The 27,435-nt window shown below is 42.4% G+C and overlaps 25 non-coding genes across 25 annotated transcripts; all 25 read right to left on the bottom strand.

Annotated features, from left to right (window-relative positions):
* Positions 1-12,541: 12,541 nt before the first annotated feature.
* trnak-cuu (transfer RNA lysine (anticodon CUU)) lies at positions 12,542-12,614 on the bottom strand. The gene has a single exon. It is a non-coding gene; the product is annotated as a tRNA-Lys (tRNA).
* A 772-nt stretch (positions 12,615-13,386) lies between these two features.
* Positions 13,387-13,459, bottom strand: trnak-cuu (transfer RNA lysine (anticodon CUU)). Its single transcript has one exon. It is a non-coding gene; the product is annotated as a tRNA-Lys (tRNA).
* A 169-nt stretch (positions 13,460-13,628) lies between these two features.
* On the bottom strand, positions 13,629-13,702 carry trnan-guu (transfer RNA asparagine (anticodon GUU)). Its single transcript has one exon. It is a non-coding gene; the product is annotated as a tRNA-Asn (tRNA).
* Positions 13,703-14,232: 530 nt separating this feature from the next.
* trnak-cuu (transfer RNA lysine (anticodon CUU)) lies at positions 14,233-14,305 on the bottom strand. The gene has a single exon. It is a non-coding gene; the product is annotated as a tRNA-Lys (tRNA).
* Positions 14,306-14,474: 169 nt separating this feature from the next.
* On the bottom strand, positions 14,475-14,548 carry trnan-guu (transfer RNA asparagine (anticodon GUU)). Its single transcript has one exon. It is a non-coding gene; the product is annotated as a tRNA-Asn (tRNA).
* Positions 14,549-15,077: 529 nt separating this feature from the next.
* trnak-cuu (transfer RNA lysine (anticodon CUU)) lies at positions 15,078-15,150 on the bottom strand. The gene has a single exon. It is a non-coding gene; the product is annotated as a tRNA-Lys (tRNA).
* A 169-nt stretch (positions 15,151-15,319) lies between these two features.
* On the bottom strand, positions 15,320-15,393 carry trnan-guu (transfer RNA asparagine (anticodon GUU)). Its single transcript has one exon. It is a non-coding gene; the product is annotated as a tRNA-Asn (tRNA).
* Positions 15,394-15,922: 529 nt separating this feature from the next.
* On the bottom strand, positions 15,923-15,995 carry trnak-cuu (transfer RNA lysine (anticodon CUU)). The gene has a single exon. It is a non-coding gene; the product is annotated as a tRNA-Lys (tRNA).
* A 223-nt stretch (positions 15,996-16,218) lies between these two features.
* trnan-guu (transfer RNA asparagine (anticodon GUU)) lies at positions 16,219-16,292 on the bottom strand. Its single transcript has one exon. It is a non-coding gene; the product is annotated as a tRNA-Asn (tRNA).
* Positions 16,293-16,826: 534 nt separating this feature from the next.
* trnak-cuu (transfer RNA lysine (anticodon CUU)) lies at positions 16,827-16,899 on the bottom strand. Its single transcript has one exon. It is a non-coding gene; the product is annotated as a tRNA-Lys (tRNA).
* Positions 16,900-17,918: 1,019 nt separating this feature from the next.
* Positions 17,919-17,992, bottom strand: trnan-guu (transfer RNA asparagine (anticodon GUU)). Its single transcript has one exon. It is a non-coding gene; the product is annotated as a tRNA-Asn (tRNA).
* A 530-nt stretch (positions 17,993-18,522) lies between these two features.
* On the bottom strand, positions 18,523-18,595 carry trnak-cuu (transfer RNA lysine (anticodon CUU)). The gene has a single exon. It is a non-coding gene; the product is annotated as a tRNA-Lys (tRNA).
* Positions 18,596-19,367: 772 nt separating this feature from the next.
* Positions 19,368-19,440, bottom strand: trnak-cuu (transfer RNA lysine (anticodon CUU)). Its single transcript has one exon. It is a non-coding gene; the product is annotated as a tRNA-Lys (tRNA).
* A 169-nt stretch (positions 19,441-19,609) lies between these two features.
* On the bottom strand, positions 19,610-19,683 carry trnan-guu (transfer RNA asparagine (anticodon GUU)). The gene has a single exon. It is a non-coding gene; the product is annotated as a tRNA-Asn (tRNA).
* Positions 19,684-20,162: 479 nt separating this feature from the next.
* Positions 20,163-20,236, bottom strand: trnan-guu (transfer RNA asparagine (anticodon GUU)). The gene has a single exon. It is a non-coding gene; the product is annotated as a tRNA-Asn (tRNA).
* Positions 20,237-20,765: 529 nt separating this feature from the next.
* trnak-cuu (transfer RNA lysine (anticodon CUU)) lies at positions 20,766-20,838 on the bottom strand. Its single transcript has one exon. It is a non-coding gene; the product is annotated as a tRNA-Lys (tRNA).
* Positions 20,839-21,615: 777 nt separating this feature from the next.
* On the bottom strand, positions 21,616-21,688 carry trnak-cuu (transfer RNA lysine (anticodon CUU)). The gene has a single exon. It is a non-coding gene; the product is annotated as a tRNA-Lys (tRNA).
* Positions 21,689-22,707: 1,019 nt separating this feature from the next.
* Positions 22,708-22,781, bottom strand: trnan-guu (transfer RNA asparagine (anticodon GUU)). The gene has a single exon. It is a non-coding gene; the product is annotated as a tRNA-Asn (tRNA).
* A 530-nt stretch (positions 22,782-23,311) lies between these two features.
* trnak-cuu (transfer RNA lysine (anticodon CUU)) lies at positions 23,312-23,384 on the bottom strand. The gene has a single exon. It is a non-coding gene; the product is annotated as a tRNA-Lys (tRNA).
* A 169-nt stretch (positions 23,385-23,553) lies between these two features.
* Positions 23,554-23,627, bottom strand: trnan-guu (transfer RNA asparagine (anticodon GUU)). Its single transcript has one exon. It is a non-coding gene; the product is annotated as a tRNA-Asn (tRNA).
* Positions 23,628-24,156: 529 nt separating this feature from the next.
* trnak-cuu (transfer RNA lysine (anticodon CUU)) lies at positions 24,157-24,229 on the bottom strand. Its single transcript has one exon. It is a non-coding gene; the product is annotated as a tRNA-Lys (tRNA).
* Positions 24,230-25,248: 1,019 nt separating this feature from the next.
* trnan-guu (transfer RNA asparagine (anticodon GUU)) lies at positions 25,249-25,322 on the bottom strand. Its single transcript has one exon. It is a non-coding gene; the product is annotated as a tRNA-Asn (tRNA).
* A 529-nt stretch (positions 25,323-25,851) lies between these two features.
* trnak-cuu (transfer RNA lysine (anticodon CUU)) lies at positions 25,852-25,924 on the bottom strand. The gene has a single exon. It is a non-coding gene; the product is annotated as a tRNA-Lys (tRNA).
* A 169-nt stretch (positions 25,925-26,093) lies between these two features.
* Positions 26,094-26,167, bottom strand: trnan-guu (transfer RNA asparagine (anticodon GUU)). The gene has a single exon. It is a non-coding gene; the product is annotated as a tRNA-Asn (tRNA).
* Positions 26,168-26,939: 772 nt separating this feature from the next.
* Positions 26,940-27,013, bottom strand: trnan-guu (transfer RNA asparagine (anticodon GUU)). Its single transcript has one exon. It is a non-coding gene; the product is annotated as a tRNA-Asn (tRNA).
* Positions 27,014-27,435: the final 422 nt, after the last annotated feature.

Here is a 27,435-nt window from a genome sequence, read left to right as displayed (position 1 = left end):
TAAGAGACACTCTATACATATATACTCAAGTTACACTCTATACATAAGCATACATGATACACGCTATACATAAATACTCATGATACAATATACATATGCACACATGATACACTATAAAAATAGGCCCAATACATACTACTTATACATATGCACACGATACACTATACATATACACACAATAAACTCCATACATATACACAATACATTCTATATCCATATACACATGATACACGCTGTACACACACGATACACTCTCTATACATATATGCCCTATACATATACACATATGATATACTCCATACATAAGCTCAAATGATTCATTTTAAACATATCCACACATGATACAGTCTTTAGATATACACACAGAATACACTCTACACACATACACATGACACAGTCTTTAGATATACACACAGGATATACACTACACACATACAAATGACACACTCTATACAAATATACACACAATACACTTCATACATATACACACAATACATATGCATGCATAATACACTGTTATGGAACAAAATCAATGCCTAAAGTCTTGAATTAAAAAGCTTGTTGAATATCACAAACTGAAAAAAATAATACACCGTATTAACAAGTTCTTGCATTTTAATGACTTGAATTCCAGGGTTTATATTTTTAGGTCCTGAAATTTAACATATCTGTATGTTTAAGCTTTGAATATTTCAACGAAAAATATTTCAAACACGTTTTCATACTTTAAAATTCAATAATTCATATTCAATTTTCAGATTTCACTTACAAAATATTCAATACCCTTTAAAAATACGATGTATAATATTCAAAAGGTAATTTTCAGTTCATTTTATTTCAGTTCAAATATTCGCTTCCATAAATTCAGTGGATCAAATTCGACTGTTAAAATTCAACATTACATCCGGGAACTGCAGGATAAGCAATAGATTGCAGATTGAAGATCGCCAGCTGCTCTAGCTTTCACCAGCAGGTGGAGATGGAATAATGTAAGATTTTTAACCCAGTAAACAGGCGAGAAAAAGGCTATTAAAGGCACAAAAGTAGCATTTAATATTAATATCAATGCTTTGGACATTATAAATGATAAAAAAGTATGAGTAAAATGAGTAAATGAGGTTTTAGTCATCTATATTTGCCCTTATGTAACGGAAGTCAGCTGGTGATGGCGTAAAGCTCAGTTCTCGGATCCAGGGACAGACGTTGTTCTGCAGTCTTATCGGAGCTTGTCTCCCATGCCGGCTCGCTCCCTGCTCGGACCGGTGCAGTTACTTGCACATAAACCGTCTTTTGATGAATATGATGTTACACATTGTCTATCATTATTGACTCTTTCTTCCATAGACGCGAAGATTATATTGACAGCTAAAGACTATAAACGTAAGAGAAACAGGAGAGGAAATATTATAATAATACAAAATAGATAAACATTGACAGGGCTAAGAACAATTACGAACAAAGATATTCAAAAGCAGAGAGATTTTATGAGAATGTCACACAAAACAGTTTACTTGAAATGTTAAACAGTGTTCAGGTATGATTTAAGGTTGGTTATGGATGGGGCGTGTAATTTAAAATAATTTAACAAAACGTGCGAATGCATTAAAGGAGCATCTTCAGTTATTATTTAAACGCAGCTATGTCAAGATTGGGATAGATTATATAATTTCATTATTTAAATTATGATTGTTAATATTAATATTTTATGACATGTATTTGGGCTATTGCGCTTAAATAAGTCATCCGTGATTCTAAATTAATATTTCTATTTATCCTTTTTATCACTCTGCCTGTCTTTTTCTTCTTTTTTTCTAATTTTTGGGGTTCTGCCACGGTTAAACGTTTGCAAAATGTCTTAGTTTGTCCAGAATATTGTTTTATTGTTATGTAGCCTATAGACGAGAAATGTATTAACGCAAATGGCAATGTCGCAGCCAATTAAGTAATAAAATGAGTTGCCTGTGGTTTGATAATAGGCAGTTATAACTGACTTTAATTTGTTTTCAGTATTAAATGAGAAAACCATTATTTATAAATTTTCAGCAACCGTTTGTATTTTATGATTAGCAATGCTGATCTTTTTTGCAGTTATTAAACATATAAACTTATTTAAACTGGTTTAAATTTAATATAGTTGTCACTTGAGCCTGTTTCATAAGATTAATGTTTAGAATGCGTGGTTTGACATGCGTGGTTGAGGGGTTCCTGCAAAGCAGCTCTGTTCATCATTATGGGATTATTACTGAGCTGTAATCGCCATCTACTGGAGAGAATGTATTTGCTCATTTATTCTATTAACTCTTTTCTGCAAGTCTGTTTTATGATTTCACAAAGTCAAACCATTATGTTTTTATTTTATATTTTGAGATGATCATATTTAAATAAACAATTGCTAGGGTAGCTAATAGTTTCTTTTTTTCTTGTTTTAAAAAAAAATCAGTAGCCTATACAATCATAATTTTTGCTTGACAAAGTTATTGGTTTAGGATTCTGGATGCATTTTTGCTAAATGTGATACTCTCACACTAGTTAAATCAATTATATTATCAGAAATGACAGATATAAGAAATCCATTAATATTCATCACTCTTTTTACAATTATACAAGCAATTTCGCGCCGACGTCAGCTCCACTTTCGGAAATGGTAAACAGCGAGGTGTTATTCATATAATCCCAAGCATGACATGATAATAATCGAAACACTCAGGCTATTCTTATGCTTGGCCAAATGTCATGACTTTCACTTTTATTTTACATTATTATGCACAAGCCCAGATATCATCTGAAACTTCGTAAGAATTCCTATCATATATTGGCAGCCATCCAGCATCTCTAATTCAGTTTGATATGCGGCGCTGGCTCTGACTGGTCACCGGAGCTCGCGGCCACTCGTTCGTCTTTAGCCTGATTTATACTTCTGCGTCAGGTGACCGGCGTAACCCACGGCGCAGGCAACGCGCGTGGCTGTGCATTTATACTTCTGCGCGCTGTCTCTGCCGGTCTGCATTAACACTTCCGAAACGCTAGTTGGCAGTGAGGTGTAAATGTTCCTCTGTGTCGAGTTTCTTCGCTACTTTTTTGCATTTCCTGAACACTTCCGGGATGTACAAGTGGCTCAAACTCGCTCATTTTGAGGCAGGAACCGGCGGACGTGCAACAACTTTAACTATGAGGTAAACACAAAACAAAACTTTCCATCCGGAGCTCCTTCACGGGACTCCACACTTGTAAACAATCGCTCGCGCGGCGTCGCGCCATTCGCGCGCCTCTCGGTCCCGCCCAGACTCGTCAGCGCTACCAAGCCGACCAATCACAGAGCTTATGCTACGCGTCGTTGCGACGTGTAGTTACATTTTTTGAGAGGTGCACGTCAGTGACGGCGATGGCCACGGCGAAGGGCTATGCGTCAGCGCCGTAGCATACGCCGGTGTTTGACGCAGAAGTATAAATCAGGCTTTAGTCGTGTGCAAGCCGCACCGCACATGCATAAAAACGTCAATCATTTCATTCATCAATTCATTAATTTTCCTTCTGCTTCGTCTCTATTTTAGAGGAAAAGCAATAATCTGGACAAACTAAAGACATTTTGCAAACGTAACCGTGGCAGAACCACACAAAATAGAAAAAAAAGAGAAAGACGATAGCAAAGTGATAGATAAAAAGGATAAATAGAAATATTAATTTAGAATCACGGATGACTTATTTAAGCGCAATAGCCCAAATACATGTCATAAAATATTAATATTAACAATCATAATTTAAATAATGAAATTATATAATCTATCCCAATCTTGACATAGCTGCGTTTAAATAATAACTGAAGACGCTCCTTTAATGCATTCGCACGTTTTGTTAAATTATTTTAAATTACACGCCCCATCCATAACCAACCTTAAATCATACCTGAACACTGTTTAACATTTCAAGTAAACTGTTTTGTGTGACATTCTCATAAAATCTCTCTGCTTTTGAATATCTTTGTTCGTAATTGTTCTTAGCCCTGTCAATGTTTATCTATGTTGTATTATTATAATATTTCCTCTCCTGTTTCTCTTACGTTTATAGTCTTTAGCTGTCAATATAATCTTCGCGTCTATGGAAGAAAGAGTCAATAATGATAGACAATGTGTAACATCATATTCATCAAAAGACGGTTTATGTGCAAGTAACTGCACCGGTCCGAGCAGGGAGCGAGCCGGCATGGGAGACAAGCTCCGATAAGACTGCAGAACAACGTCTGTCCCTGGATCCGAGAACTGAGCTTTACGCCATCACCAGCTGACTTCCGTTACATAAGGGCAAATATAGATGACTAAAACCTCATTTACTCATTTTACTCATACTTTTTTATCATTTATAATGTCCAAAGCATTGATATTAATATTAAATGCTACTTTTGTGCCTTTAATAGCCTTTTTCTCGCCTGTTTACTGGGTTAAAAATCTTACATTATTCCATCTCCACCTGCTGGTGAAAGCTAGAGCAGCTGGCGATCTTCAATCTGCAATCTATTGCTTATCCTGCAGTTCCCGGATGTAATGTTGAATTTTAACAGTCGAATTTGATCCACTGAATTTATGGAAGCGAATATTTGAACTGAAATAAAATGAACTGAAAATTACCTTTTGAATATTATACATCGTATTTTTAAAGGGTATTGAATATTTTGTAAGTGAAATCTGAAAATTGAATATGAATTATTGAATTTTAAAGTATGAAAACGTGTTTGAAATATTTTTCGTTGAAATATTCAAAGCTTAAACATACAGATATGTTAAATTTCAGGACCTAAAAATACAAACCCTGGAATTCAAGTCATTAAAATGCAAGAACTTGTTAATACGGTGTATTATTTTTTTCAGTTTGTGATATTCAACAAGCTTTTTAATTCAAGACTTTAGGCATTGATTTTGTTCCATACACTGTATACATACACACACACCCACACGGTACACTCTATAGCAGGGGTTTTCAAACTTTTAGGACATTCTTTGTACTAAACTGCTAAAGATCAAATGCAGAGTAATATGTTAAAAGGTTGTTTTATTTTTTATTTTTGTTATAAAGTGATTAAGGGTATGTACGGCTCATGCAAAGTCATTATGTTGCGATATAAGTAGCAGTAGTTAATAATAGTGAATGTTTTTGAGGTATTGTATTGAGATTTAACTGAGTTTGTGTTATCAACACTGATAGGTGCCCTTCTGTCAACTAAATGGTCGAGTCACGATCGTGAGCCTCTCTTTGCCTGCATCTCCTGTTTACCACCCCACAAGCACATACAACACAACACAGAGTAGCACCGGTGGTGCGACAGGCCAGCGAGCATACAGAGAGCCAGTGGGTTACACTTACATGAGCAATAGTATTTTAGCACGATTTTAATATGATTACGACAATACTCTAATTAAGTCTCAGCATGTAAACAGCGAGTTTTTGATTACTTTAATCCGACTAAAGTCATAACTGAACTAAACAGAAATGGAATTAAGACGTGGAGTATGCATATATTAGTGGCAATATTGAAGTAAACACCGCAATCAAACTATTACCATCATGTAGGAGTTTTCGCCGCATTTTGTGACTACATCCACACACGTGGGCACAACTGTCAGTAAAGCACCGCACACACGCGCATACACACACACACACACACACACACGATGAAATGCGGAGGGGTTTTTTTCTTTCCACTTGGCTTTCCATTAATACAACACTCCTCCACCAGTCCTTACTTTATATTTCAAAAATTATATGAGCCTCTGCACAAAACATGAATAACCTGGTGATGCAACATTCAAAAAGCACTTTAAGTAACACCTTAATTATATTATTGTCTTATTAAGGCACATAACTGATGTCCATGTAAACATATTGCTACGACCACACTGCAGGCAAATGTGGCACGAATCTGATTTTTTCACCCTCATGTAACACAGGTGATGACAATGTGAACAGCGCAAACCGCATAGAATCGGTTTTTTTTTGGTCAGATCTGTGCCACATATGTAGTCTTAAATCAGACACAAATCTGATGTTTTGCAATGCGACCGCAGTGTGAACGGTTATGTCAGATGTGACTTTTAAGTAATCTTTGAGTAACATGTGTCATCATTCTGTGCTGCAAACATCATCTACCCCTCAGCAGCACAGTAGAATGGCACACAGGGCGATTACAGTACCAGAGAAAGTTGGTTGTTCATGTTGAAAAAGAATTTGAAGGCAAAACTGGTGCTTGTTAACTAATCTGGTTAACGATTGATGCACGGGCTGATCGCGAAGCCGAAAAGCATTGTGGGTGTAGCGGATGGGGTTATCTGTGTGCAAATGAGGAAGAACTTTCTCTCAGAGAGAAAAAAAAGGGCAAACCCCCCTTCTGCACGCGTCTGCTGTTTATAACGAAGTAAAATTAAATAACTCCACAAACGGAGATAAACCAACTCTGCCTTCACAGCTCAGTCTGCGGCTGCTCATTAACCCTTGATGAGTTCTTTACACCGCCGTTGGTCAGAGCGCCACGCACTGCTGTTGACATAAATCACAAATGATCAGTGTGGTTTTTTTTATAACAGGAGACCTATTTTAGATCTCAAATGCCGAAATACACATTAGTAGTAGCAGAACAATAATTTACAGTTCATGAAATACACCACGGTTGTCTGTGAAAAGCGTAATAATCATATAAGCATGATCTGACAACGTGCTTACTCATGCAGCACTCACGTGTGTGCATAATTAGACATTTTGTGCTCTCTGTTATGCCCTTTTGCGTAGCGGGTCAGTTTAGGACCATGAACAGCCATGCAAAAAAATAAAAAATAAATAAAATTCTGATCTGAGAAAAATTCTGATTTGAGCACTAAGCCTTGCAGTGTGAAAGTAGCCTGAAGCAGGTCGCACACCAGAAGCGCCGCTCGGCTCCGCGACACGGATAAGACAGCTTAAAGTATCGCACACCAGACACACACATTCGAATGATATTTAACATGAAACTAATCAGATGGCGCTCTGTGGCGCGGCTGATAAATGAACTGCGTCCTGAGCCGTGGCCAGGCGCCGCTGATAGCCGCCGACTTGCGGCGCCGGTGTGTGTATCCTGATAGAAACCTATGCTAAGAATTCTAAAATGCATGGCGCGCGGCGCTTCTGGTGTGCGACCTGCTTTAGTGACTTCAAAGTAAGTGATAGATCCAGAAGGGCATCCTGCTGATTTGATTTAGAAGGGCACTTTTTTGTCAGACGGCTCAGCGGTTTGACTTCAATTAATTCACCATCGTTAGTTTTAAAAAGCACTTGCTCCATTTTATTTGTTTATATTTTACTGGAATGCATTAACTCTACAGGTGCCTGATAGTTAGCTGTGGAACTAACGTTAATCATACTCCCTCTAGTAAATGCATAAAAATCATCATCATAATTTACTCGAGTACACGCCTCAATGTCTCACTCCCCCTTAATAGGTGCTAGCTCCCCACAGTTTGAAAACCACTGCTGTATAGATATACACACGATACACTCTAAACATACACACACATATCCACTGAGCTACTAGCAGTTGATGAATACAGTCCATAGATACACACACACACACACACACACACACACATGATACAGTCTAAACATATGCCCTCATAATATACTCTATACATATAAACACAATACACTAAACATATGCACAAAAGACACTATATACGTATACACACGATACTCTATAGATTTACACACATGATACACTCCATACTGTACATATGCACACACGATACATTCTATACATATGCACACGTGATACATTCTATAGATTAACACACATACATTTGCACACAAAGTTGCAGACAAAGCTAGGCAAGGCAAAAAAATGACATGATACATTCCATACATATACACACACGATACACTCCATACAAATGCACACATGACAAACTGCATACAAATGCACAGATGATACATTCTATACATATACATGACACTCCATACATATGCACACCTGATACACTCTATACACATATGACTCATTCTAAACATATGCACATATGAGACAGTCTTTAGATATACATACACGATACACTCTATACATACACAATACATTCTATATGTATGCACATGTAACCCCTCTGGTCCTAGACCACCCAGCCCACTCCGAGCTGGTATCGAACCAGCGACCTTCTGCATGGGAGTCGGTTGCTCTACCAAGGAGGCTAAAGACCATAACCTCTAGCGTTTGTCACTAGGTCAGAGCAGTGAGGTTTACCTGCACAGCACACACTAGCTAGCCTCCATTACACACACATGATACACTCTATACATATACACACAATGCATTCTACAGATATACACAAATGATACATTGCATACATATACACACACATGATACATTCTATACATATGCACACATGATGCATTCTACAAATATACACACCTGGTACAGTCTTGCCAGGGTCTGGCATAGAACCTGGGTCTCTGGCATGATAGGTGTCATGAATGGTGAGTTACACATAAACTGAGCTACTGGCAGTTGTTAATTACACTCCATAGACACACACAGACACACACACTCTATACATATGCACACATCTGATTCGTTCTAAGCATTTGCACACAATACATATACCTGTACACACAATATATACACACAAGATACACCATACATATGCACATGTAGTGGGCTCACCTGGTGTCATTGCGAGTGATTTTTTTATTATCTAATCATATAACTCTTGGGTGTGTGTATATAAAGGAGGATTTGGGTGTGTGTGTGAATTGAAGGACCGCTTGTACTACCGGAGTCCCGCTGGTTCTGCCTCTGCCCCTTCCGTTCCTGCAGTGTCTAGGGATAAGATTGGCTGTAGCTTGTTGTTGTTGCTTCACCCCAGCAGGATCGTTCTTAATTCCTGGGCTTTTTAAACTTCAAATGCGTCTGTGAGTGCATGTTTCCGAAATGGTTCGCTAGCTAAATGAAGGATAACTGAGTGTGGGCGGACTGGAGGGTCTGGCGGAGCAACAATTGTGATACTGTTGCTTTTGTAGTCTGTTTGATTATGCTGTTTTGGAGTCCGTTTTGATGCATGCTTTCATTCTTTGATACCAGATTGATACCAGACGTGAAGATTCCAACTATTGCGCTGTAAATCACTGACGCTTTTTGCCTTAACGTTGAGAACTTTATACTTAGATTCAGTCATTTGTGTATCAGTACAGGAGTAGCTGTGTAGCAACTGATACACGTGTGTGTGTGTGTGCGCGCTTATTATTTTTCTTGGTTCTTAATTGTTTTGTCTTTTATTTGCGCTTCCTGAGGGAAGTTTATTCTTTTGTTTAAGTTAAATTGGGATTTCTATTATTATTATTATTATTATTATAATTATTATTATTATTTAGTCAGTTGTTTCTCTGTAAGGAGATATTTCTTGAATGTGATTGCTGCAATTTCATTCTTTTGTGTGTGTGAAAAGTGATGTTTGTTTACCATTGTGAATTGTTTATTTTGTACTGTAGGAGTCGAGGCTTCCAGGCAGGCCACTAGTTGTCTCTCGTGCAGTGGTGGGATACGACACGGAGTGCAGTGTGTGTGTGGTGTGCTCACGTATGCTTGTGTGCGTGTGTGTGGTGCACTTGCGGTAAGACCATTTGTATTTTTGTAGAGTTTGGTGCTACGTAACTAGTTTACCTGCCACTGGTAAGCCTCTAGCCCCCATTGTCCTGTTGTTTTTCTTGATGTGACTGTGCTGCTACTATTGGCAACCGAGTTTTAAAAAGAGATTTTTATATTGGCCTGTTCCTTACACAAGGAACCTGTGTTAAATTCCCTGTGATAAGGGAGGAGAAGTCAGCTTTAATTTAGTATTAATTTTCTCCCAACTTACCACTACGCTACACACACTTGATACACTCTATACATATGTCCTTATGATACATTCTTTACATATACACACACATGATACACTCTATAGATATACATATACACACGATATAGTCCATACATATGCACACATGATACACACTATACATATACACACATGATACAGTTTATACAAATGCACACATGACTCATAAACATATGCACACATGATACACACTATACATATACAATAGCTTCTATATGTATGCACACATGACACACTGTACATATGCACACACACAATACATTCTATAGATATACACTACTGATACATTGCATACATATACACAAATATGATACTCATATGATATACATATTATACACTATACATTCTATACATATACGATACATTCTAGACATAGACAATACACTCTATATATATACACACACACAATACCCTCTATAGATAAACACACAATACACTCCATACATATGCACACATGATTCATTCTAAACATTTGCACACATCTATAGTCTATACAGTCTATAGATATACAAAAACATGATACATTCCATACATATACACACATACATGAACACACACTCCTGTCAGGGTCTGGGATAAAACCTGGGTTTTCTGGCGTTTTCTGAGTTACATACCCACTGACCTTTGGCAATTAGTTGTCATAAATTGGAGAAAATGGAAATTGTGAAAACTGGTTGGCTTTAGTAAGATTACAAAGATGGAAAGCGGATCACCGATAGAGAAAATGGAAATGGCCGAAGCAAAATGGCCGACGTAAAATGGAGAAAATGGAAACGGCAAAAGCAGATAGGCCGCCGTAGAAGGTGAGGACGAACATGACTGGTTAGATTTTGACAGACTCTCCGACCCGCAGCAGCACCACAGAGACTTATGGCCCATTTCCACTGAGTGGTACGGTACGGTACGGTTTGGTTTGGTACGCTTTAATGGCCGTTTCCACTGTGAAAAGGCGTACCAAACCAAACCGTACCGTACCACTTTTTCGGGACCCTTTCGAAAGGGTCCCAAACTGCAGAAAGGGTCCCAAAAGGTGGAGCTTCACGCGCAGCTGAACGCTATTGGTTTACAGAGATACGTCATTCGTAGACTCAACAAGCCAGAATGTAAACAAAGGACCCGCCATGTTTGAAATACACAGCGAGAGATTACAGCAGAACTATAAATACATATGCAGCCATGGTCGATCCTGCGAATAAACCCTGTCGTTGTCATAATAAACAGCCACAAAGCCATAGAGAATTGCAGATTCACCCTGTGCCGCGTAGTTTTTAACGAGCCAGTCTGAAGCCCGAGTGGTTTCGCTTTCTTCCTTGCGTTCGCCGCGCGTCTCTATCTGAAATAACAAACTTCTTGAGCTGATAACTATAACGTGCACTTGATTATCGACAAGCTTTGGAAACCCGATCCTGTGAGAATCTGACAAACGCGAGTGACACATTCAGAAAGAAAAGGACAAACGAGAGAGTGGAGCGCGGGAAAAAAGGCGAAGCCAATGAGCACGTTATTTCTTCAGCAAACGTGAACAAACTGCCTTGTTTTAATCTTTATTATCACCTTTTGGACTAATATGAACTGGGAATGATGGAATGACTCTCTAACAGAGGCTTCATGTGCTGCTGAAGATTACAGACACAGATGAGAGGTTTACACTGACTGTAGGCTGTACTTTGTGTTGTTTTGAACCTAATTAACGACAAAATGTATGCTTTGAGTAGTTCTTCTGTAGTTGGTAACATATCGGAGACTGTAAGGGTCTGTATGTGTTCATATATGTTCATTTATTTATTTAATATAATTATAGACGTTACAGTAGGCTATTTCACACTGTCATTGATCTGCAGTTATAATCAACTCCTGTTTATAGAAAAGTTAGTAATAAACATTTATAAACAAGTATTTATGTGTGTAAAGCATCTGTTTTGTTAGAAGTGCTTTTCATATGATATGTGAACGACCTGTGCAGCTTTACTGTAGACATTTTCTCGAGCGGAAATGACATCAACTGAAACTTTGTCATACACCACGCCCACCAAAAGGGTACACTTGGTAGTGGAAACGCAAGCCTGATAAAGGTTACCCGTACCAACCCGAACCGTACCCTACTGTACCAGTCAGTGAAAACGAGCCATTAGTAAAAGGTCACCGACAGTGGTTGAAACGCTGAATTTTGTCTCAAAAGGTCTGCTATATGAACCCTAATGAAAGTTTGCTGAAAGAGAGACAGAAAGGTAACGGAAACAACGTGGAGCTCAAACCCACAACCCTGGGATTAAGCGTCTCAAGCTCTACCGACTGAGCGAGCCATGCTGGTAAGAAGCTTTTTTAAGAGTTAGTCACTGTTTACATCAATACCTTCTCTACTTGTGACAATCTTCATCTTAATCCTGATTTCATCTTATAACGCTGGAAAGAACGTGCCCCAGGACCTATGCCCATTGCACGTGTTAGCAGTTGCAAGGCAGCAAAATCCCTGATTCGTCCCTGGGTGGGATTGAACCACCAACCTTTCATTTATCAGCCGAAAGAGCTAACCAATTGCGCCATAGAGATTTAGGAATACATCACCCACAGTAGTTGAAACGCTGAACTTTGTCTCAAAATGTCTGCTGGATGAACCCAAATGAAAGCTGCTGAAACAAGAGCCAGAAAGGTAATAGAAACGCCCAACGTGGGGCTCTAACCCACAACCCTGAGATTAAGAGTCTCATGCTCTACCGACTGAGCTAGCCAGGCAGGTAGAAGGTCACTTCGAGAGCTAGATACCATATACATCAATACCTTCCCTACCTGTGACAATGTTCAGCTTAATCCTGATTTCATATTTTAACGCTGGACAGGACGTGGCCCAGGACCAATGCCCATTGCACGTGTAAGCAGTTGCAAGGCAGCAAAATCCCTGATTCGTCCCTGGGTGGGCTTGAACCACCAACCTTTCAGTTAACAGCCGAACGCGCAAACCGATTGCTCCACAGAGACTAAACATAACACTAGCAACAGTGGTTGAAACTTTTAATTTTGTTTCAAAAGTCTGCTTCATGAAGCCTATTGAAAGTTTGCTGAAAGAGAGACAGAAAGGTAACAGAAACACCCGACGTGGAGCTAAACCCACAAGCCTGGGATTAAGCGCCTCAAGCTCTACCGACTGAGCGAGACAAGCTGGTAAGAACCTTTTTGAAAAAATAGTCACCGTTTACATCAATACCTTCTCTAGTCGTGACAATCTTCTGCTATATAATGTTTATCTTGTAACGCTGGAAAGAATGTGCCCCAGGATCTATGCCCAGTGCTTGTGTTAGCAGTTGCAAGGCAGCAAAATGCTTAATTGCCCTTGGTGACCTCGACCAGCAACCTTTCCTTTAACAGCCGAACGAGCTAACCAATTGCGCCATAGAGATTTAGGAATACATCACCTACAGTAGTTGAAACGCGGAACTTTGTCTCAAAATGTCTGCTGGATGAACCCAAATGAAAGCTGCTGAAACAAGAGCCAGAAAGGTAATAGAAACGCCCAACATGGGGCTCTAACCCACGACCCTGAGATTAAGAGTCTCATGCTCTACCGACTGAGCTAGCCAGGCTGGTAGAAGGTCACTTCGAGAGCTAGATACCGTATACATCAATACCTTCTCTACCTGTGACAATGTTCAGCTTAATCCTGATTTCATATTTTAATGCTGGACAGGACGTGGCCCAGGACCAATGCCCATTGCACGTGTAAGCAGTTGCAAGGCAGCAAAATCCCTGATTCGTCCCTGGGTGGGCTTGAACCACCAACCTTTCAGTTAACAGCCGAACGCGCTAACCGATTGCGCCACAGAGACTAAACGTAACACCAGCAACAGTGGTTGAAACTTTTAATTTTGTCTCAAAAGTCTGCTTCATGAAGCCTATTGAAAGTTTGCTGAAAGAGAGACAGAAAGGTAACAGAAACACCCGAAGTGGAGCTCAAACCCACAAGCCTGGGATTAAGCGCCTCAAGCTCTACCGACTGAGCGAGACAAGCTGGTAAGAACCTTTTTGAAAAAATAGTCACCGTTTACATCAATACCTTCTCTAGTCGTGACAATCTTCTGCTAAATAATGTTCATATTGTAACGCTGAAGAGAACGTGCCCCAGGATCTATGCCCAGTGCTTGTGTTAGCAGTTGCAAGGCAGCAAAATGCTTAATTGCCCTGGGTGACCTCGACCAGCAATCTTTCGTTTAACAGCCGAACGAGCTAACCAATTGCGCCATAGAGATTTAGAAATACATCACCTACAGTAGCTGAAACGCTGAACTTTGTCTCAAAATGTCTGCTGGATGAACCCAAATGAAAGCTGCTGAAACAAGAGCCAGAAAGGTAATAGAAACGCCCAACGTGGGACTCGAACCCACGACCCTGAGATTAAGAGTCTCATGCTCTACCGACTGAGCTAGCCAGGCTGGTAGAAAGTCATTTTGAGAGCTAGATACCGTGAACATCAATACCTTCCCTACCTGTGACAATGTTCAGCTTAATCCTGATTTCATATTTTAACGCTGGACAGGACGTGGCCCAGGACCAATGCCCATTGCACGTGTAAGCAGTTGCAAGGCAGCAAAATCCCTGAATCGTCCCTGGGTGGGCTTGAACCACCAACCTTTCAGTTAACAGCCGAACGCGCTAACCGATTGCGCCACAGAGACTAAACATTACACCAGCAACAGTGGTTGAAACTTTTAATTTAGTCTCAAAAGTCTGCTTCATGAAGCCTATTGAAAGTTTGCTGAAAGAGAGACAGAAAGGTAACAGAAACACCCGACGTGGAGCTAAACCCACAACCCTGGGATTAAGCGTCTCAAGATCTACCGACTGAGCGAGCCATGCTGGTAAGAAGCTTTTTTAAAAGCTAGTCACCGTTTACATCAATACCTTCTCTAGTCGTGACAATCTTCTGCTAAATAATGTTCATCTTGTAACGCTGGAAAGAATGTGCCCCAGGATCTATGCCCAGTGCTTGTGTTAGCAGTTGCAAGGCAGCAAAATGCTTAATTGCCCTGGGTGACCTCGACCAGCAACCTTTCGTTTAACAGCCGAACGAGCTAACCAATTGCGCCATAGAGATTTAGGAATACATCGCCTACAGTAGTTGAAACGCGTAACTTTGTCTCAAAATGTCTGCTGGATGAACCCAAATGAAAGCTGCTGAAACAAGAGCCAGAAAGGTAATAGAAACGCCCAACGTGGGGCTCGAACCCACGACCCTGAGATTAAGAGTCTCATGCTCTACCGACTGAGCTAGCCAGGCTGGCAAAAAGTTGCTTTGAGAGCTAGATACCGTGAACATCAATACCTTCCCTACCTGTGACAATGTTCAGCTTAATCCTGATTTCATATTTTAACGCTGGACAGGACGTGGCCCAGGACCAATGCCCATTGCACGAGTAAGCAGTTGCAAGGCAGCAAAATCCCTGATTCGTCCCTGGGTGGGCTTGAACCACCAACCTTTCAGTTAACAGCCGAACGCGCTAACCGATTGCGCCACAGAGACTAAATGTAACACTAGCAACAGTGGTTGAAACTTTTAATTTAGTCTCAAAAGTCTGCTTCATGAAGCCTATTGAAAGTTTGCTGAAAGAGAGACAGAAAGGTAACAGAAACACACGACCTGGAGCTCAAACCCACAAGCCTGGGATTAAGCGCCTCAAGCTCTACCGACTGAGCGAGACAAGCTGGTAAGAACCTTTTTGAAAAAATAGTCACCGTTTACATCAATACCTTCTCTAGTCGTGACAATCTTCTGCTAAATAATGTTCATCTTGTAACGCTGGAAAGAATGTGCCCCAGGATCTATGCCCAGTGCTTGTGTTAGCAGTTGCAAGGCAGCAAAATGCTTAATTGCCCTTGGTGACCTCGACCAGCAACCTTTCGTTTAACAGCCGAACGAGCTAACCAATTGCGCCATAGAGATTTAGAAATACATCACCAACAGTAGTTGAAACGCTGAACTTTGTCTCAAAATGTCTGCTGGATGAACCCAAATGAAAGCTGCTGAGCAAGAGCCAGAAAGGTAATAGAAACGCCCAACATGGGGCTCGAACCCACGACCCTGAGATTAAGAGTCTCATGCTCTACCGACTGAGCTAGCCAGGCTGGCAAAAAGTTGCTTTGTTGTTTCACAATGTATAAATAAAACATTAAAAAAAAAAAAAAAAAGTTGCTTTGAGAGCTAGATACCGTGAACATCAATACCTTCCCTACCTGTGACAATGTTCAGCTTAATCCTGATTTCATATTTTAACGCTGGACAGGACGTGGCCCAGGACCAATGCCCATTGCACGTGTAAGCAGTTGCAAGGCAGCAAAATCCCTGAATCGTCCCTGGGTGGGCTTGAACCACCAACCTTTCAGTTAACAGCCGAACGCGCTAACCGATTGCGCCACAGAGACTAAACATTACACCAGCAACAGTGGTTGAAACTTTTAATTTTGTCTCAAAAGTCTGCTTCATGAAGCCTATTGAAAGTTTGCTGAAAGAGAGACAGAAAGGTAACAGAAACACCCGACGTGGAGCTAAACCCACAACCCTGGGATTAAGCGTCTCAAGCTCTACCGACTGAGCGAGCCATGCTGGTAAGAAGCTTTTTTAAGAGTTAGTCACTGTTTACATCAATACCTTCTCTACTTGTGACAATCTTCATCTTAATCCTGATTTCATCTTATAACGCTGGAAAGAACGTGCCCCAGGACCTATGCCCATTGCACGTGTTAGCAGTTGCAAGGCAGCAAAATCCCTGATTCGTCCCTGGGTGGGATTGAACCACCAACCTTTCATTTATCAGCCGAAAGAGCTAACCAATTGCGCCATAGAGATTTAGGAATACATCACCCACAGTGGTTGAAACGCTGAACTTTGTCTCAAAATGTCTGCTGGATGAACCCAAATGAAAGCTGCTGAAACAAGAGCCAGAAAGGTAATAGAAACGCCCAACGTGGGGCTCGAACCCACGACCCTGAGATTAAGAGTCTCATGCTCTACCGACTGAGCTAGCCAGGCTGGCAAAAAGTTGCTTTGAGAGCTAGATACCATATACATCAATACCTTCCCTACCTGTGACAATGTTCAGCTTAATCCTGATTTCATATTTTAATGCTGGACAGGACGTGGCCCAGGACCAATGCCCATTGCACGTGTAAGCAGTTGCAAGGCAGCAAAATCCCTGAATTGTCCCTGGGTGGGCTTGAACCACCAACCTTTCAGTTAACAGCCGAACTCGCTAACCGATTGCGCCACAGAGACTAAACATAACACCAGCAACAGTGGTTGAAACTTTTAATTTTGTCTCAAAAGTCTGCTTCATGAAGCCTATTGAAAGTTTGCTGAAAGAGAGACAGAAAGGTAACAGAAACACCCGACGTGGAGCTAAACCCACAACCCTGGGATTAAGCGTCTCAAGCTCTACCGACTGAGCGAGCCATGCTGGTAAGAAGCTTTTTTAAGAGTTAGTCACTGTTTACATCAATACCTTCTCTACTTGTGACAATCTTCATCTTAATCCTGATTTCATCTTATAACGCTGGAAAGAACGTGCCCCAGGACCTATGCCCATTGCACGTGTTAGCAGTTGCAAGGCAGCAAAATCCCTGATTCGTCCCTGGGTGGGATTGAACCACCAACCTTTCATTTATCAGCCGAAAGAGCTAACCAATTGCGCCATAGAGATTTAGGAATACATCACCCACAGTAGTTGAAACGCTGAACTTTGTCTCAAAATGTCTGCTGGATGAACCCAAATGAAAGCTGCTGAAACAAGAGCCAGAAAGGTAATAGAAACGCCCAACGTGGGGCTCTAACCCACGACCCTGAGACTAAGAGTCTCATGCTCTACCGACTGAGCTAGCCAGGCTGGTAGAAGGTCACTTCGAGAGCTAGATACCGTATACATCAATACCTTCCCTACCTGTGACAATGTTCAGCTTAATCCTGATTTCATATTTTAATGCTGGACAGGACGTGGCCCAGGACCAATGCCCATTGCACGTGTAAGCAGTTGCAAGGCAGCAAAATCCCTGATTCGTCCCTGGGTGGGCTTGAACCACCAACCTTTCAGTTAACAGCCGAACGCGCTAACCGATTGCGCCACAGAGACTAAACATTACACCAGCAACAGTGGTTGAAACTTTTAATTTTGTCTCAAAAGTCTGCTTCATGAAGCCTATTGAAAGTTTGCTGAAAGAGAGACAGAAAGGTAACAGAAACACCCGACGTGGAGCTCAAACCCACAAGCCTGGGATTAAGCGCCTCAAGCTCTACCGACTGAGCGAGACAAGCTGGTAAGAACCTTTTTGAAAAAATAGTCACCGTTTACATCAATACCTTCTCTAGTCGTGACAATCTTCTGCTAAATAATGTTCATATTGTAACGCTGAAGAGAACGTGCCCCAGGATCTATGCCCAGTGCTTGTGTTAGCAGTTGCAAGGCAGCAAAATGCTTAATTGCCCTTGGTGACCTCGACCAGCAACCTTTCGTTTAACAGCCGAACGAGCTAACCAATTGCGCCATAGAGATTTAGAAATACATCACCTACAGTAGTTGAAACGCTGAACTTTGTCTCAAAATGTCTGCTGGATGAACCCAAATGAAAGCTGCTGAAACAAGAGCCAGAAAGGTAATAGAAACGCCCAACGTGGGGCTCGAACCCACGACCCTGAGATTAAGAGTCTCATGCTCTACCGACTGAGCTAGCCAGGCTGGCAAAAAGTTGCTTTGAGAGCTAGATACAGTGAACATCAATACCTTCCCTACCTGTGACAATGTTCAGCTTAATCCTGATTTCATATTTTAACGCTGGACAGGACGTGGCCCAGGACCAATGCCCATTGCACGAGTAAGCAGTTGCAAGGCAGCAAAATCCCTGATTCGTCCCTGGGTGGGCTTGAACCACCAACCTTTCAGTTAACTGCCGAACGCGCTAACCGATTGCGCCACAGAGACTAAATGTAACACTAGCAACAGTGGTTGAAACTTTTAATTTAGTCTCAAAAGTCTGCTTCATGAAGCCTATTGAAAGTTTGCTGAAAGAGAGACAGAAAGGTAACAGAAACACACGACGTGGAGCTCAAACCCACAAGCCTAGGATTAAGCGCCTCAAGCTCTACCGACTGAGCGAGACAAGCTGGTAAGAACCTTTTTGAAAAAATAGTCACCGTTTACATCAATACCTTCTCTAGTCGTGACAATCTTCTGCTAAATAATGTTCATCTTGTAACGCTGGAAAGAATGTGCCCCAGGATCTATGCCCAGTGCTTGTGTTAGCAGTTGCAAGGCAGCAAAATGCTTAATTGCCCTTGGTGACCTCGACCAGCAACCTTTCGTTTAACAGCCGAACGAGCTAACCAATTGCGCCATAGAGATTTAGAAATACATCACCTACAGTAGTTGAAACGCTGAACTTTGTCTCAAAATGTCTGCTGGATGAACCCAAATGAAAGCTGCTGAGCAAGAGCCAGAAAGGTAATAGAAACGCCCAACGTGGGGCTCGAACCCACGACCCTGAGATTAAGAGTCTCATGCTCTACCGACTGAGCTAGCCAGGCTGGTAGAAGGTCACTTCGAGAGCTAGATACCGTATACATCAATACCTTCCCTACCTGTGACAATGTTCAGCTTAATCCTGATTTCATATTTTAACGCTGGACAGGACGTGGCCCAGGACCAATGCCCATTGCACGTGTAAGCAGTTGCAAGGCAGCAAAATCCCTGATTCGTCCCTGGGTGGGCTTGAACCACCAACCTTTCAGTTAACAGCCGAACGCGCTAACCGATTGCGCCACAGAGACTTAACATTACACCAGCAACAGTGGTTGAAACTTTTAATTTTGTCTCAAAAGTCTGCTTCATGAAGCCTATTGAAAGTTTGCTGAAAGAGAGACAGCCGAACGAGCTAACCAATTGCGCCATAGAGATTTAGGAATACATCACCTACAGTAGTTGAAACGCTAAACTTTGTCTCAAAATGTCTGCTGGATGAACCCAAATGAAAGCTGCTGAAACAAAAGCCAGAAAGGTAATAGAAACACCCAACATGGGGCTCGAACCCACGACCCTGAGATTAAGAGTGTCATGCTTTACCGACTGAGCTAGCCAGGCTGGTAGAAAGTCGCTTCGAGAGCTAGATACCGTGTAAACCAATACCTTTCCTACCTGTGACAATGTTCAGCTTAATCCTGATTTCATATTTTAACGCTGGACAGGACGTAACCCAGGACCAATGCCCATTGCACGTGTAAGCAGTTGCAAGGCAGCAAAATCCCTGATTTGTCCCTGGATGGGCTTGAACCACCAACCTTTCAGTTAACAGCCGAACGCGCTAACCGATTGCGCCACAGAGACTAAATGTAACACTAGCAACAGTGGTTGAAACTTTTAATTTAGTCTCAAAAGTCTGCTTCATGAAGCCTATTGAAAGTTTGCTGAAAGAGAGACAGAAAGGTAACAGAAACACACGACGTGGAGCTCAAACCCACAAGCCTGGGATTAAGCGCCTCAAGCTCTACTGACTGAGCGAGACAAGCTGGTAAGAACCTTTTTGAAAAAATAGTCACCGTTTACATCAATACCTTCTCTAGTCGTGACAATCTTCTGCTAAATAATGTTCATCTTGTAACGCTGGAAAGAATGTGCCCCAGGATCTATGCCCAGTGCTTGTGTTAGCAGTTGCAAGGCAGCAAAATGCTTAATTGCCCTTGGTGACCTCGACCAGCAACCTTTCGTTTAACAGCCGAACGAGCTAACCAATTGCGCCATAGAGATTTAGAAATACATCACCTACAGTAGTTGAAACGCTGAACTTTGTCTCAAAATGTCTGCTGGATGAACCCAAATGAAAGCTGCTGAGCAAGAGCCAGAAAGGTAATAGAAACGCCCAACGTGGGGCTCGAACCCACGACCCTGAGATTAAGAGTCTCATGCTCTACCGACTGAGCTAGCCAGGGTGGCAAAAAGTTGCTTTGAGAGCTAGATACCGTGAACATCAATACCTTCCCTACCTGTGACAATGTTCAGCTTAATCCTGATTTCATATTTTAACGCTGGACAGGACGTGGCCCAGGACCAATGCCCATTGCACGTGTAAGCAGTTGCAAGGCAGCAAAATCCCTGAATTGTCCCTGGGTGGGCTTGAACCACCAACCTTTCAGTTAACAGCCGAACTCGCTAACCGATTGCGCCACAGAGACTAAACATAACACCAGCAACAGTGGTTGAAACTTTTAATTTTGTCTCAAAAGTCTGCTTCATGAAGCCTATTGAAAGTTTGCTGAAAGAGAGACAGAAAGGTAACAGAAACACCCGACGTGGAGCTAAACCCACAACCCTGGGATTAAGCGTCTCAAGCTCTACCGACTGAGCGAGCCATGCTGGTAAGAACCTTTTTTAAGAGTTAGTCACTGTTTACATCAATACCTTCTCTACTTGTGACAATCTTCATCTTAATCCTGATTTCATCTTATAACGCTGGAAAGAACGTGCCCCAGGACCTATGCCCATTGCACGTGTTAGCAGTTGCAAGGCAGCAAAATCCCTGATTCGTCCCTGGGTGGGATTGAACCACCAACCTTTCATTTATCAGCCGAAAGAGCTAACCAATTGCGCCATAGAGATTTAGGAATACATCACCCACAGTGGTTGAAACGCTGAACTTTGTCTCAAAATGTCTGCTGGATGAACCCAAATGAAAGCTGCTGAAACAAGAGCCAGAAAGGTAATAGAAACGCCCAACGTGGGGCTCGAACCCACGACCCTGAGATTAAGAGTCTCATGCTCTACCGACTGAGCTAGCCAGGCTGGCAAAAAGTTGCTTTGAGAGCTAGATACCATATACATCAATACCTTCCCTACCTGTGACAATGTTCAGCTTAATCCCGATTTCATATTTTAATGCTGGACAGGACGTGGCCCAGGACCAATGCCCATTGCACGTGTAAGCAGTTGCAAGGCAGCAAAATCCCTGAATTGTCCCTGGGTGGGCTTGAACCACCAACCTTTCAGTTAACAGCCGAACTCGCTAACCGATTGCGCCACAGAGACTAAACATAACACCAGCAACAGTGGTTGAAACTTTTAATTTTGTCTCAAAAGTCTGCTTCATGAAGCCTATTGAAAGTTTGCTGAAAGAGAGACAGAAAGGTAACAGAAACACCCGACGTGGAGCTAAACCCACAACCCTGGGATTAAGCGTCTCAAGCTCTACCGACTGAGCGAGCCATGCTGGTAAGAAGCTTTTTTAAGAGTTAGTCACTGTTTACATCAATACCTTCTCTACTTGTGACAATCTTCATCTTAATCCTGATTTCATCTTATAATGCTGGAAAGAACGTGCCCCAGGACCTATGCCCATTGCACGTGTTAGCAGTTGCAAGGCAGCAAAATCCCTGTTTTGTCCCTGGGTGGGATTGAACCACCAACCTTTCATTTATCAGCCGAAAGAGCTAACCAATTGCGCCATAGAGATTTAGGAATACATCACCCACAGTAGTTGAAACGCTGAACTTTGTCTCAAAATGTCTGCTGGATGAACCCAAATGAAAGCTGCTGAAACAAGAGCCAGAAAGGTAATAGAAACGCCCAACGTGGGGCTCTAACCCACGACCCTGAGACTAAGAGTCTCATGCTCTACCGACTGAGCTAGCCAGGCTGGTAGAAGGTCACTTCGAGAGCTAGATACCGTATACATCAATACCTTCCCTACCTGTGACAATGTTCAGCTTAATCCTGATTTCATATTTTAATGCTGGACAGGACGTGGCCCAGGACCAATGCCAATTGCACGTGTAAGCAGTTGCAAGGCAGCAAAATCCCTGATTCGTCCCTGGGTGGGCTTGAACCACCAACCTTTCAGTTAACAGCCGAACGCGCTAACCGATTGCGCCACAGAGACTAAACATTACACCAGCAACAGTGGTTGAAACTTTTAATTTTGTCTCAAAAGTCTGCTTCATGAAGCCTATTGAAAGTTTGCTGAAAGAGAGACAGAAAGGTAACAGAAACACCCGACGTGGAGCTCAAACCCACAAGCCTGGGATTAAGCGCCTCAAGCTCTACCGACTGAGCGAGACAAGCTGGTAAGAACCTTTTTGAAAAAATAGTCACCGTTTACATCAATACCTTCTCTAGTCGTGACAATCTTCTGCTAAATAATGTTCATATTGTAACGCTGAAGAGAACGTGCCCCAGGATCTATGCCCAGTGCTTGTGTTAGCAGTTGCAAGGCAGCAAAATGCTTAATTGCCCTTGGTGACCTCGACCAGCAACCTTTCGTTTAACAGCCGAACGAGCTAACCAATTGCGCCATAGAGATTTAGAAATACATCACCTACAGTAGTTGAAACGCTGAACTTTGTCTCAAAATGTCTGCTGGATGAACCCAAATGAAAGCTGCTGAAACAAGAGCCAGAAAGGTAATAGAAACGCCCAACGTGGGGCTCGAACCCACGACCCTGAGATTAAGAGTCTTATGCTCTACCGACTGAGCTAGCCAGGCTGGCAAAAAGTTGCTTTGAGAGCTAGATACCGTGAACATCAATACCTTCCCTACCTGTGACAATGTTCAGCTTAATCCTGATTTCATATTTTAACGCTGGACAGGACGTGGCCCAGGACCAATGCCCATTGCACGAGTAAGCAGTTGCAAGGCAGCAAAATCCCTGATTCGTCCCTGGGTGGGCTTGAACCACCAACCTTTCAGTTAACAGCCGAACGCGCTAACCGATTGCGCCACAGAGACTAAATGTAACACTAGCAACAGTGGTTGAAACTTTTAATTTAGTCTCAAAAGTCTGCTTCATGAAGCCTATTGAAAGTTTGCTGAAAGAGAGACAGAAAGGTAACAGAAACACACGACGTGGAGCTCAAACCCACAAGCCTAGGATTAAGCGCCTCAAGCTCTACCGACTGAGCGAGACAAGCTGGTAAGAACCTTTTTGAAAAAATAGTCACCGTTTACATCAATACCTTCTCTAGTCGTGACAATCTTCTGCTAAATAATGTTCATCTTGTAACGCTGGAAAGAATGTGCCCCAGGATCTATGCCCAGTGCTTGTGTTAGCAGTTGCAAGGCAGCAAAATGCTTAATTGCCCTTGGTGACCTCGACCAGCAACCTTTCGTTTAACAGCCGAACGAGCTAACCAATTGCGCCATAGAGATTTAGAAATACATCACCTACAGTAGTTGAAACGCTGAACTTTGTCTCAAAATGTCTGCTGGATGAACCCAAATGAAAGCTGCTGAGCAAGAGCCAGAAAGGTAATAGAAACGCCCAACGTGGGGCTCGAACCCACGACCCTGAGATTAAGAGTCTCATGCTCTACCGACTGAGCTAGCCAGGCTGGTAGAAGGTCACTTCGAGAGCTAGATACCGTATACATCAATACCTTCCCTACCTGTGACAATGTTCAGCTTAATCCTGATTTCATATTTTAACGCTGGACAGGACGTGGCCCAGGACCAATGCCCATTGCACGTGTAAGCAGTTGCAAGGCAGCAAAATCCCTGAATTGTCCCTGGGTGGGCTTGAACCACCAACCTTTCAGTTAACAGCCGAACTCGCTAACCGATTGCGCCACAGAGACTAAACATAACACCAGCAACAGTGGTTGAAACTTTTAATTTTGTCTCAAAAGTCTGCTTCATGAAGCCTATTGAAAGTTTGCTGAAAGAGAGACAGAAAGGTAACAGAAACACCCGACGTGGAGCTAAACCCACAACCCTGGGATTAAGCGTCTCAAGCTCTACCGACTGAGCGAGCCATGCTGGTAAGAAGCTTTTTTAAGAGTTAGTCACTGTTTACATCAATACCTTCTCTACTTGTAACAATCTTCATCTTCATCCTGATTTCATCTTATAACGCTGGAAAGAACGTGCCCCAGGACCTATGCCCATTGCACGTGTTAGCAGTTGCAAGGCAGCAAAATCCCTGATTCGTCCCTGGGTGGGATTGAACCACCAACCTTTCATTTATCAGCCGAAAGAGCTAACCAATTGCGCCATAGAGATTTAGGAATACATCACCTACAGTGGTTGAAACGCTGAACTTTGTCTCAAAATGTCTGCTGGATGAACCCAAATGAAAGCTGCTGAAACAAGAGCCAGAAAGGTAATAGAAACGCCCAACGTGGGGCTCTAACCCACGACCCTGAGATTAAGAGTCTTATGCTCTACCGACTGAGCTAGCCAGGAAGGTAGAAAGTTACTTCGAGAGCTAGATACCATATACATCAATACCTTCCCTACCTGTGACAATGTTCAGCTTAATCCTGATTTCATATTTTAATGCTGGACAGGACGTGGCCCAGGACCAATGCCCATTGCACGTGTAAGCAGTTGCAAGGCAGCAAAATCCCTGATTCGTCCCTGGGTGGGCTTGAACCACCAACCTTTCAGTTAACAGCCGAACGCGCTAACCGATTGCACCACAGAGACTAAACGTAACACCCGCGACAGTGGTTGAAACTTTAAATTTTGTCTCAAAAGTCTGCTTCATGAAGCCTATTGAAAGTTTGCTGAAAGAGAGACAGAAAGGTAACAGAAACACCCGACGTGGAGCTAAACCCACAAGCCTGGGATTAAGCGCCTCAAGCTCTACCGACTGAGCGAGACAAGCTGGTAAGAACCTTTTTGAAAAAATAGTCACCGTTTACATCAATACCTTCTCTAGTCGTGACAATCTTCTGCTAAATAATGTTCATCTTGTAACGCTGGAAAGAATGTGCCCCAGGATCTATGCCCAGTGCTTGTGTTAGCAGTTGCAAGGCAGCAAAATGCTTAATTGCCCTTGGTGACCTCGACCAGCAACCTTTCCTTTAACAGCCGAACGAGCTAACCAATTGCGCCATAGAGATTTAGGAATACATCACCTACAGTAGTTGAAACGCGTAACTTTGTCTCAAAATGTCTGCTGGATGAACCCAAATGAAAGCTGCTGAAACAAGAGCCAGAAAGGTAATAGAAACGCCCAACGTGGGGCTCGAACCCACGACCCTGAGACTAAGAGTCTCATGCTCTACCGACTGAGCTAGCCAGGCTGGTAGAAGGTCACTTCGAGAGCTAGATACCGAATACATCAATACCTTCCCTACCTGTGACAATGTTCAGCTTAATCCTGATTTCATATTTTAATGCTGGACAGGACGTGGCCCAGGACCAATGCCAATTGCACGTGTAAGCAGTTGCAAGGCAGCAAAATCCCTGATTCGTCCCTGGGTGGGCTTGAACCACCAACCTTTCAGTTAACAGCCGAACGCGCTAACCGATTGCGCCACAGAGACTAAACATTACACCAGCAACAGTGGTTGAAACTTTTAATTTTGTCTCAAAAGTCTGCTTCATGAAGCCTATTGAAAGTTTGCTGAAAGAGAGACAGAAAGGTAACAGAAACACCCGACGTGGAGCTCAAACCCACAAGCCTGGGATTAAGCGCCTCAAGCTCTACCGACTGAGCGAGACAAGCTGGTAAGAACCTTTTTGAAAAAATAGTCACCGTTTACATCAATACCTTCTCTAGTCGTGACAATCTTCTGCTAAATAATGTTCATATTGTAACGCTGAAGAGAACGTGCCCCAGGATCTATGCCCAGTGCTTGTGTTAGCAGTTGCAAGGCAGCAAAATGCTTAATTGCCCTGGGTGACCTCGACCAGCAACCTTTCGTTTAACAGCCGAACGAGCTAACCAATTGCGCCATAGAGATTTAGAAATACATCACCTACAGTAGTTGAAACGCTGAACTTTGTCTCAAAATGTCTGCTGGATGAACCCAAATGAAAGCTGCTGAAACAAGAGCCAGAAAGGTAATAGAAACGCCCAACGTGGGGCTCTAACCCACGACCCTGAGACTAAGAGTCTCATGCTCTACCGACTGAGCTAGCCAGGCTGGTAGAAGGTCACTTCGAGAGCTAGATACCGTATACATCAATACCTTCCCTACCTGTGACAATGTTCAGCTTAATCCTGATTTCATATTTTAATGCTGGACAGGACGTGGCCCAGGACCAATGCCAATTGCACGTGTAAGCAGTTGCAAGGCAGCAAAATCCCTGATTCGTCCCTGGGTGGGCTTGAACCACCAACCTTTCAGTTAACAGCCGAACGCGCTAACCGATTGCGCCACAGAGACTAAACATTACACCAGCAACAGTGGTTGAAACTTTTAATTTTGTCTCAAAAGTCTGCTTCATGAAGCCTATTGAAAGTTTGCTGAAAGAGAGACAGAAAGGTAACAGAAACACCCGACGTGGAGCTCAAACCCACAAGCCTGGGATTAAGCGCCTCAAGCTCTACCGACTGAGCGAGACAAGCTGGTAAGAACCTTTTTGAAAAAATAGTCACCGTTTACATCAATACCTTCTCTAGTCGTGACAATCTTCTGCTAAATAATGTTCATATTGTAACGCTGAAGAGAACGTGCCCCAGGATCTATGCCCAGTGCTTGTGTTAGCAGTTGCAAGGCAGCAAAATGCTTAATTGCCCTGGGTGACCTCGACCAGCAACCTTTCGTTTAACAGCCGAACGAGCTAACCAATTGCGCCATAGAGATTT

This window comes from Danio rerio, chromosome 2 (assembly GCF_049306965.1).
Source record: "Danio rerio strain Tuebingen ecotype United States chromosome 2, GRCz12tu, whole genome shotgun sequence".
NCBI classification, from domain to species: Eukaryota; Metazoa; Chordata; class Actinopteri; order Cypriniformes; family Danionidae; genus Danio; species Danio rerio.
This window is presented reverse-complemented; position numbering and strand designations above follow the sequence as displayed.